The following is a 10,461-nucleotide window of genomic DNA, read 5'->3' on the forward strand; positions in this document are numbered from 1 at the left end:
TCCTACTAAAGTCTTGAATAAAAATAAAAATGTAAGGTATACTAACTAAAGATTGCTCATTAATACTTCGATCAAATTTGATAGCAATAATAAATTATAAAAATCGAAGAACAATTCCGAATGCAGTTCGTTGAACTTGAATGTTTATTTACATTAAATATACTGTTCAGAAGCGTACCCAGGAATTTTTTATGGGGTGGGGGGGTCCAACATTTTTATTTTATCTGTTCTCTAAATATAATTATAATTTAACTCAATATCAACAAATTACTGTTAATATACTATGTAATATACTATAACTAGTATGGCTTATATATTATAGGTGTAATACACATTTGGTATCTATAAACTTTGTGTATTGAAGATAATGGGAAATTAAAATACACTATGTACTATTATTATACTATTTACTATTAAATCTTTGAGTATGTAAAAATTTCAATAGCGGGGTCCGGACTCCCCCCCCCCGTGAGTACGCCCATGATACTGTTTAATATTTGTTTACAGAAACTTTCTAAGTAATTAGAATATCAGTAACTTTATTAATCATACATTAAGATCTTAAATTATAAATTCTTAATGCGCAATAAATTGTTTGTATTACATTGGAAATAGTAATATATCGGTATGATTTTAAAAACATTTTAAAAATAAGTTAAAACAAAAATAATACAATGATATAAATAAGTTCATAAGTTAAAAATGTAAGATATTTTATTCCGTATTCAATTTTATTTTTTTGATAAAAATATGAACAAAATGACCATTTTGATTTTATTACAGAGTGGAAAATTTTCTATAATATTTAATAAAATTATATTATTGGAACCGAGATATTTTTATTTTTTTTTTATTTTGTGTGTCTAAATGTTGAGTAAATATGCTCTTAAATATTCTTGTAATATTTCAAAGGTATAATTATTTATAGGAATATTTTCGTATTTATTTAAAATGTAATTGAAATAATACGAAAACGTTGTAAAATTTAAATATGTTTGTTTATTATATAATTAATTTTATTGAAATTTAGAAAATAATTTAAGTTTTTATTTCGTTTTTGAAAGTCTTCATTAATTTTAATATTAATATGATCTTGTATTTACTTTAATTGATTATTATTTTATCTCTTAAAGATGTAGTTAATAATAAGTTCAGATGTCAAAATAATCGACATTAGATTTAGATAAGTATATTATGGACAAATGGAAAAAGTAACTTTATTTTTAACACGACTTATTATTTAAACTACATCTAATCCATTATAAATAGGAATCATTTTATATATAAAGTAACAGTTTAAGTGAACCAACTAGAAAGCTTTTAGTTTAGATGTAATGTGATATTGTATGTGATAAATGATAAAGGAAAAAAACAAAAAGTTCTAAATGGAAAAATATATGGATATTGTACCAATAATTTACTACAGAACTAAAGCCTGAAACAAAAACAGAGCCAGGTTCTTAAAAAAAATTATACATTTATATTTTATATTCCATAACATCAAGGTGAACAGTACAAGGCAGTGTCAATTGTCATAATTAAATAAATACCAGTTTTTCTATTTAACTTGTTAACAAAATAACTGAAGATGAATAGTTAAAATTACTATCACAAATACAATAGGGTAAATAAACTTCATAAACTAAACGTATTCGTATCCATAATGATAAGATCATATAAAAGCTAAAATTAACTACTTTCATTTAATATTTTACATTGTTTATTTAATTTGGAGTATTTTATTTAGTTTTCATTTCGCATACAAATAAACGGCCGAAGAAGTCAAAGATAGGACTAGTGAAAGAAAATAACTAAGAATAATAATGTTTTGAATTCGGCATCCATCAGTCATCATTTAACAATAGTTAAATAATTGATACGAGTGTGTAATTTGTATATGCATAATACATTTATCGTAATACTTATTGTACGCACGACGCATCTTCTTCATAATAGGATGTACAAAAATAAATGTATAAGCTAAATTGTAAATGTAAATGTAAAGTCACTAAGTGTCCCTAATATGAGACTTCCTTCCATATCATTTCAATATTTATACATATATTCAATCTTAGTTTTTTTTATTATCCTTTCATAATAATTGCTTATTGCACATATATTGTAGTTTTTTCAAAATAGTCATATTTTTAAAATATAAAAAATATACTAATATATTTTATTTTACTTTATCTTCAAATTTATTCAATATCATTTTATTTAAAAAAAAATAATAAGTTTATAACCTTAGCTTTAAGTTTTTAATTTAATTAATTAATATTATCGTCATTTTTATGATAAAACTATACAACGAATGACAGTCAAATGAAAAAAAGTAATAGAAATTACAATATTATTTGAAATCTTAAGTTATAAACCTAAAAATTAACTTTTTTTATCAAAGTTAAACATAAAATGTCTGTAGGTATATGATTTATAATTTAAAATGAAACTCAAATATTTTTAAGTTACAATAATATTGCTGCAACAGAAAAAAAAATCTTTTAATCTTTGTAAAAGGTTTAAAAAAAAAAAAAAAAAAACACTAAGCAAACAGGATTTGTCGGTTAAATTGTATTTAATATTTATTAAAGATAAATTAAATAGTGTTTAAACAGTATAGTTTAGTTGGGTGTAGTTGAATTATTCACTTTAATTAATTTTCAACCATTTTTTTTTAAAGAAATCGCCAGTATATGAGTATACATAATATTTAATACATCCAGCTTTATTAAATTTATCTTGAAACTTTTCTAAACAAGTAATAGTTTAAATTATTATGAAGGAAAATTAAAACCTAATAACTAATTAAGCTTACCTTTTAAATAGTTTACAAATGTTTTAATCCGTTTTTTTCGTTTCTTACTTTCTAAATGTATTTGCCATATAAACATATTTTTAATTTCATCTATTGTGGCTTAAAAAAACATTTTATTTTTAATGAGAAATAACCAAATATAATTCGTTTCTTATTCGTTAGTATAGATGAGCGGAGCTTTTTATGTTTTGAATTTCTTATAATCTATGTATGAATATTCAAAAATATTTCGAACAAATTAAAGTACAATTTCAAACAAGTAATTTATTATTACTTATTTTAGTTAAATAATTAATATTATTATAATTAATTACCTTTTTTCGTTATAAATGCAAAATATGAAATTTACCTTAGATCAATAAAAAAATTCAGTTTCATTGCATTCGGCAATAATCATAGTATACATACATATGTGATGTAATGATATACAAATATAATATTACTGTATGACGTATGTTATCATGGATAGAACGCGAAAATGTGTCATATGCTTTCTGAGATGCTTTTTTAACTCATTGAGTACTAAAGTAAAATATTATATTATTATACTTGTTACAGTAAATTATGTAAAACATGAAAATTACGTAATTAACCGGTAATTATTGTAAACATATATACAAAATGAAGATTTTCCATATTCACCAAACAAATTGGTAAATGTTGTGTATAATACTAAGATACGACTATAACACAACTTGTATGTTTTTCTGTTGCACAATTTCACATTAGGAAGATTTCTAATATCTTTAAATATGTTTTTACGCAAGATATCTGATAATCATTGGATACATAAAAATTAAAGGTACAAGTAATCGATAATCAACTTCAATTTTAGGTTTTATCTTATCATTAGAAAACCCAATATAATTAATTGTATAAATGAATTAGGTATAAGAATAAATTGCACGAGTCTGTGTATTATAGTCAGTATATCGTACTATCAGTACAAGTAGGTCATATATCAAAAATATTAGATTGTATAGGAGAGCATTTCTAATGTTTGATAATTTATAGTAATTTGTAATTTTCTTCTGCTAAATATCAATGTGACTTTGTTATATATGACTAGTTGACCAGACATTTTCTTATAATATTTTTATCAACAAATATAATTAAAATGCCACACTTCGTATTACGGCTTTATTGTTTTCAGTTACCTCTCGATCTGTCTTAGTGCAATGAGTTTATTTGCATAACTAACGATTTAAAAATATAATTACATAGATCGTGCCACACTAAGACAAAAAAGAAAAAAAAATACGAATTCAAAGATACCAAAAATGTAAATTAATATTTTTTGACATACGGCCCTCTTGCACTGATAGTGCGATATAATAATTTAAAATATTTTAGAGCGTCAAAACAAAATAATGAATGAACGAAAATAATTAGTCTCATGTTTGCAAAAACATGCAGAAAATATGTTAAAGTCATCATCATCTCGATTTGATCCACTCGAAATAGGTTCAACTGTTAGAATATCGATACCAGATGTAGATCGTGTTCGCGGAGCTCCACGTAATTTATTAACAGTCGTTATACTCGTACATATCGAAAATGATCTTAACAAATTAGATTAGTAGTACCCACATATAAGTTATTCAAATATTTACAAAAAATGAATGTTATACTTTTGAAACAGGTACTGAACATTGACACCTAAAACATAAATACACAAGATTTGAGTTAATACCTCGTAAAGAAAAACTTCTTGACATACCTAAATCCATCAAAGAAAAAGAGCTTACTCTTCGAGAGGCAACTGGTTTGAGCAGTATTTCGGGCACTCAAGGGTACCAACGATGTCACTGCAAAACTAAATGTAAAAATAATAAATGTGCTTATCGTTCTTCAGGAAAACTTAGTAATTCAAAATAACATGGTTCATTTATATGTGAAAATAAGTAGTTCTTAAAATATGATGTAAATACAAAAATAACCATTTGTATAATTTTTTATCGTAAATTTACGGTAATTAACTTAAAAATCTACTCATATAAACTATAAATGGATATTAGCGATATTAACGGTAAATGATGGAAATTATTATTTTTCGTCATTTATTGTAATATTGTCATAAATTAAGTAAATAAAGTGAACAATTAAATGACAAAATATATATTTTATATACCTACCTAATTTATATTGTAGTGTATCTTACGCATGAAATATGTTTCATGAACGTTTTTTGATCAAAATTATCTTATAAATTATTATATTATTAATAAACAATAGTCATCAGCTAATTTGATTTTATTAATGTATTAATGTGTTAATTGACAATTATTTCCGTCACTGCACTTTCATAATAATTTTAATTAGAAAACTCATGTAAATTTTAAAGTAAAAAAATAGGAAAATTTAATTATTGGAAATATTTTATAATTGTTAAGATGTATAGGTACCTACTACTTTTTTTTTTTTATTGAAACTTAATTTACCTATACTACTTAAAGATACACATTGTGAAACACTACAAAAAAAAATTACACATAGAGGCACAAATAGGGAATTTCAATGAGGAGAGGCGCTTCAGTTCTACTATTTTTAACCAACAATTATAATTTCAGGCTTTGTCCCTATTCTTCTAAAGGATCTAAAATAATCATTAAATTATTGTTATTAGTTATAATCACTAAGAGCTTTATTGTTGCAAGATAAAGGCTTAATAAAATAAAAAAAATCTCAATTATATAAAATAATAATTTATTAATATATAATTTATAATAATAATAATAATAATAATAATTTTAGTTTCAGTGTTCAGTCACTTGCTCCACTCTGACAGCTGCATCTTCTTAGGCGAATTTCTGGCAAATTCAGTTATTATTTCACTTTCATCGAATTGCTCTTTTTTATTTATATTAGCCATAGCTAACCCATTCAGTCTGTTTTCCGACATGGTGCTTCTTAAAAAATTTTTTAAGCGATTAAGTGCTGAAAACGTTCTTTCCAGAGTGAAAGAGGTAACTGGTAACGTGGCGAATAATTGTAAAAGTATTTTAATGTTAGGTCGAAGATTGGTATCATGAGAGAGTGAATCAAGAGCAGAATTCGGTTTTGGAATAGTATTTTGACTCTGTTGCCTCCATATGAACAGGTTAGCTCTGATTGTAGATGAGGTATCATCATGGAGATCTTGGACATATATTTTAGCAGTTTTTATAATATTTTTATCGTCATACATATTTAAATTGGCCGGAATAAGTCCTTCAAGTGGCATAACATCAATAAGCCTTTGATTAAAACGAGCATCCATTGATTCTATTAAATAGTCAAGATACATTATACATATAAACACGGCCCATGGGGGGGGCTATAGCCCCCTTAGCCCCCCCTTGGCTAACGCCACTGCATATATTAAATTAATCAATCGGCAATTTTTTTTTTTTCTTTGATTGAATGATAATTGTAAATGCAGTAAATCTGTATTTTACCATAATTTAAATATAGTGTAGCATTAATAGCTAATGGAAAAAAGTATCATTGAATTTATATGTATGTACATAATAATATTTTAGTATACACTTATGAGTACAATTTTCAGTTTAAAGGATATTTTAACTTACTATAACATAAATTATGTCTTTTAGCATATGATTTATATAGGTACCCTAAGCACATATTAGTACAGTATTATGTGTACAATGAATAAACATGTTTTAACAATAATAAATTGAGTAATAAAATTATTTTCCAGTTACATTGCATTACAAAAAAAATTTGCAAATTTTGTGATATTGATTGTATAATCAATTTAAGTGAATTTTGAACATATAAGGATAATATAAGAGATAATTATAGAGATAATTAATTTAAAAAGGAATAATACGAAAATATAATTACATACTATATAAGCTAAGTAGTTTTTATTTTTATTTTAGTAAAGTATTGGTACTCTTTGTATATATTATATATTAAAATATCAGTTTAATATTTAAGATTTGAAAACGTTTACAGGACATTTATTATTGGTCCCATTATCATATTACAAACGTCATACGTTTTATACCATCTACATAATATATTCTGTAAATATATAATTATAGATCTATAACACGATTATAGTTGTGTAATTGATTAAAATTTTCATAATTTGTTGTTACAAAAATAAATATAACTCTTACAAAAATTAATAGTATTTTTAAAATTTAAAAAAACTATTGAAGTTCAAATATATCTACTAAAATATAGAGCTTAATCCAAAAATTAACAGTTACAAAAATAAAAACAGAACGTTTAAAATGTTTACATGTGTAGTAATATAGTATTAAATATGTAAAATGTTCATACTTTATTGACACTTTATATGTATTCCTTTGATACTAGAATATGTGGCCATATAATATACGAGTGTGTTTTTCTTCTGAGTTATAACTTATGACCATAAATGCATATACTTATGAGTCAAGAATAAACAAATATGTAACAATATTGAAAATGAGTTTTTAAACACTTACGTTCCAAATTTTTTTTCTGCAAACTCAATTACTTCAAAAAGTGCCAAGAGACTTGTGAAAATTAACTTAAATTTTTATTATACATTTCAGATTGAAATATTTCATTAAACTACACGTATTTCAATGAATTACTTATATTGATGAATAATATTAATAGTTTTATACAAATATATGTACGAGTATAAAGACAGTTGGAGTACTACCGTACCAGTTTAAAAAGTGATTGTTTTTATTTTGTGTAGTTGATATCAATATATTTTAATAAGTAAATTTATTCGTATACCAAGGTAAATACTTGTAACTTATTTTTAAACCACGAGGAATTTATATAGCAAAATGAACTAGATTGTATTAATATAAATAAAACCTCAATATGAAAAAAAATAACTAAACATTCTTTACCTTTTAGGTTAGTCATATTTTTTTAAAACAGGTAGCTTATTTTAATCTTGTGATCAATTATTATCGTGTTTGTAACATATGAATATTCTTTCTCAGAATACATTGTACGCATTCAATTTACCATTTTCTGTGTTTATTTTATGCATCGTAGCATTGTTAAATGTTTTATTTATGTAATTTTACAATTTAAATACTTAAAAAAATATTTTAACTGAATTCCAGATTTTTCGAATAAATAAACTGATGTAATATAATATATACCCTTATTAGTTTCGAATTAAAATATTTAATTATTTATAGTTTATTATTAATACGATAGACGATTGTAAATATACAGAATTTTGGTAGAAGAAGTTTCGTGGGTTACTATTTTTTGATTTAAATTTTTTTGTCTCTAAGAAAACTGATTAAGTTAATGAAAATAAAAATAAAAATAATGATAATCAGATTTAATTTATTCTATAATTAATTAACAAAATAATCATAATGAAAAAATGTTTACGTTAACTCTTTATTTAGAAATATATATATATATATATATATATATATTGAAAACATAACAATTTCATTGAAGAAAATGTACAAGTTGGCAGTTTGAAAACTTAAACTATTACTATATACTGATTTCCTTTTTTATACATAACCATTATTCAAACTTGATAATAAACTGTTACACTATTCATAATTTTCACAGGTAAGTAATTAACATTTTAATTTAAGAAAAATTGTATAACTCATGAATATCAAAATTTAAAATTTGCAAAAATTGAAGGAAATAATTAAAAAAATTATGTTAAAACATAAAAATAATAAGAATAGTGAAGGTCATAGCTACTGAACCTCTGTGGTATAACCATTATTATTGAATCGTCTTTCTTTCGATTTTAATAACTATAAGAAACTAGATAAGTTTTTGAACAAGGTCACGTTTCATATAAGACTATTAGTGTTGGTATCTTTGTAGGAAAAGTTTAGAATATAACGTTAGTATTCAACAAAAAAATTAAAAAAATTAATTTTAAAATTTTATTGTAACAATTAATGAATTACGATTAACCTGTCTATCAGACTTAAAGGTATAAATATTGATCGAAATAATTGCGGATTCGTCTAAATATTTAAAGTAATTATTGTTACGTACCTATTATTGATTATGAGTTTTTTAAAGTATCGATAAAATGAGCAATAAGGTCTCATTTGTATTTGGTAATCATAATTTTATAACACAAACAAAAACAGTTAGGACATCTTCATCACCGCGATAAAGAATATTTTGGTTAAAAATAAACGTATTATTTGCTATTTATTAAGAGTTGTACTTGAATATTACTAAAAATCCTCATATACTCGTATTTCTATGCATGAACATACAGATATTTTATTTTTTTTTCTACTAATTATATTTTTTAGTTACAAGTAAATATTATGTAAGTTATATCTGTATATTTCTTACTCATGTTCTAAGAATAATGTTAGGGATCATATTACAATGAATTGTACCTTGAAACAGCTGCTATAATAAATAAATTTACCATGTAGTCACTATCGTAGTCTGTATAATAAACTCGATACATTTATTTTTGTTTCATTTTTATTATACAATCTTTTTTTTTTTTATGGTATTAGTGTTATTGTTATCGATTTAATTCACATTATTATTAATGATATCACCGATTTAGGTACTCGCGTTATGTACAGTGAGATAATTTTTAATATTACATTTATTAAATAAACATATCTCCGATGGTGGTAGGACATTTTCCGAACACAATATTTACAATTCGCACCGTGTGACTGCAATTTAATTCATACTAGACGTGCACACGTACAATTTTTCGTAAAACATTATTGCACACGTCACACAATAATCTTCGCCCTACTACAAACGAGCGACCACTCGATACAACTATAAGCGCAATGCATTGTAGTATTCTAGAGGGGAGCGGGCGTGTATACAATAGGAAGCACATAATACTGTACCTACCACCAAAAACTACACGAACAAAATTCAAAAAATATGTTTTATCTGTTTCGTTTTCAATCGAATCATATTTCACAATCAAAATACTTTTTCTCCACTTGAATCTAATTATTCATGTTTCGTGAACCAACATAAAAAAAACCAATGAAAAATAGATAATCATTATAAATAAGAATTTTCTTTGGTCATTCGGGAATTTTTTTTTTATAAAGTGCAGTGAGAATAGTAATTGTGCAGTTAAAATTTTTAGTTCGTGCAGTGCACCAAAAACAATTCACCATTATTATTTATTCTATGCTATAAAAAATAATAATTGCATAAGCCTCGAATAAAAAATAAAAAAATGTTTCAGGAACAATTTTGAAAATTGATTACTGATTTTTAGTTTTATTTTACCATCTGATCGATTGTGAGTTTCATACTTACAAACGGGGAGATTTAGTGTTATTTACAACCACAATAACATGATAATTACAGATTAAGAATTTACCAAACAACTGTTTATTTGGATATAAAACAAATAATTGTTAATTATTATTACTAATAATACCTGTAGGTACCTATGATTTTAATTTACATACTAAATTATAAAATTATTATTTACAAGTAAAAATAGTGCAATAGTGTAAAACAATTAACTTGTATGTCATGGGCAATAATTGTATTTTTTAGGTAGTTAAATTTTTTTGTAGAGTCAAAAAAAATCATTAAAAAAAAAAGCCCCAAGGTAACTTACTCACCGGTAATATGTACCTAAATAAATATTATAAACAAATGTCATTCTTTTAAAAGAATTTCCTAGA

General features: G+C 23.9%; 1 long non-coding RNA gene across 1 annotated transcript; it reads right to left on the bottom strand.

The window, feature by feature from the left end:
• Positions 1-3,955: 3,955 nt before the first annotated feature.
• On the bottom strand, positions 3,956-9,491 carry LOC112690117. The gene is made up of 3 exons (XR_003149178.1): positions 9,210-9,491; positions 4,536-4,631; positions 3,956-4,474 (listed from the first exon to the last, which is right to left on the bottom strand). It is a non-coding gene; the product is annotated as an uncharacterized LOC112690117 (long non-coding RNA).
• Positions 9,492-10,461: the final 970 nt, after the last annotated feature.

This window comes from Sipha flava, unplaced genomic scaffold, assembly GCF_003268045.1.
Source record: "Sipha flava isolate LNK unplaced genomic scaffold, YSA_version1 113_pilon_pilon, whole genome shotgun sequence".
In the NCBI taxonomy this organism is placed as follows: Eukaryota; Metazoa; Arthropoda; class Insecta; order Hemiptera; family Aphididae; genus Sipha; species Sipha flava.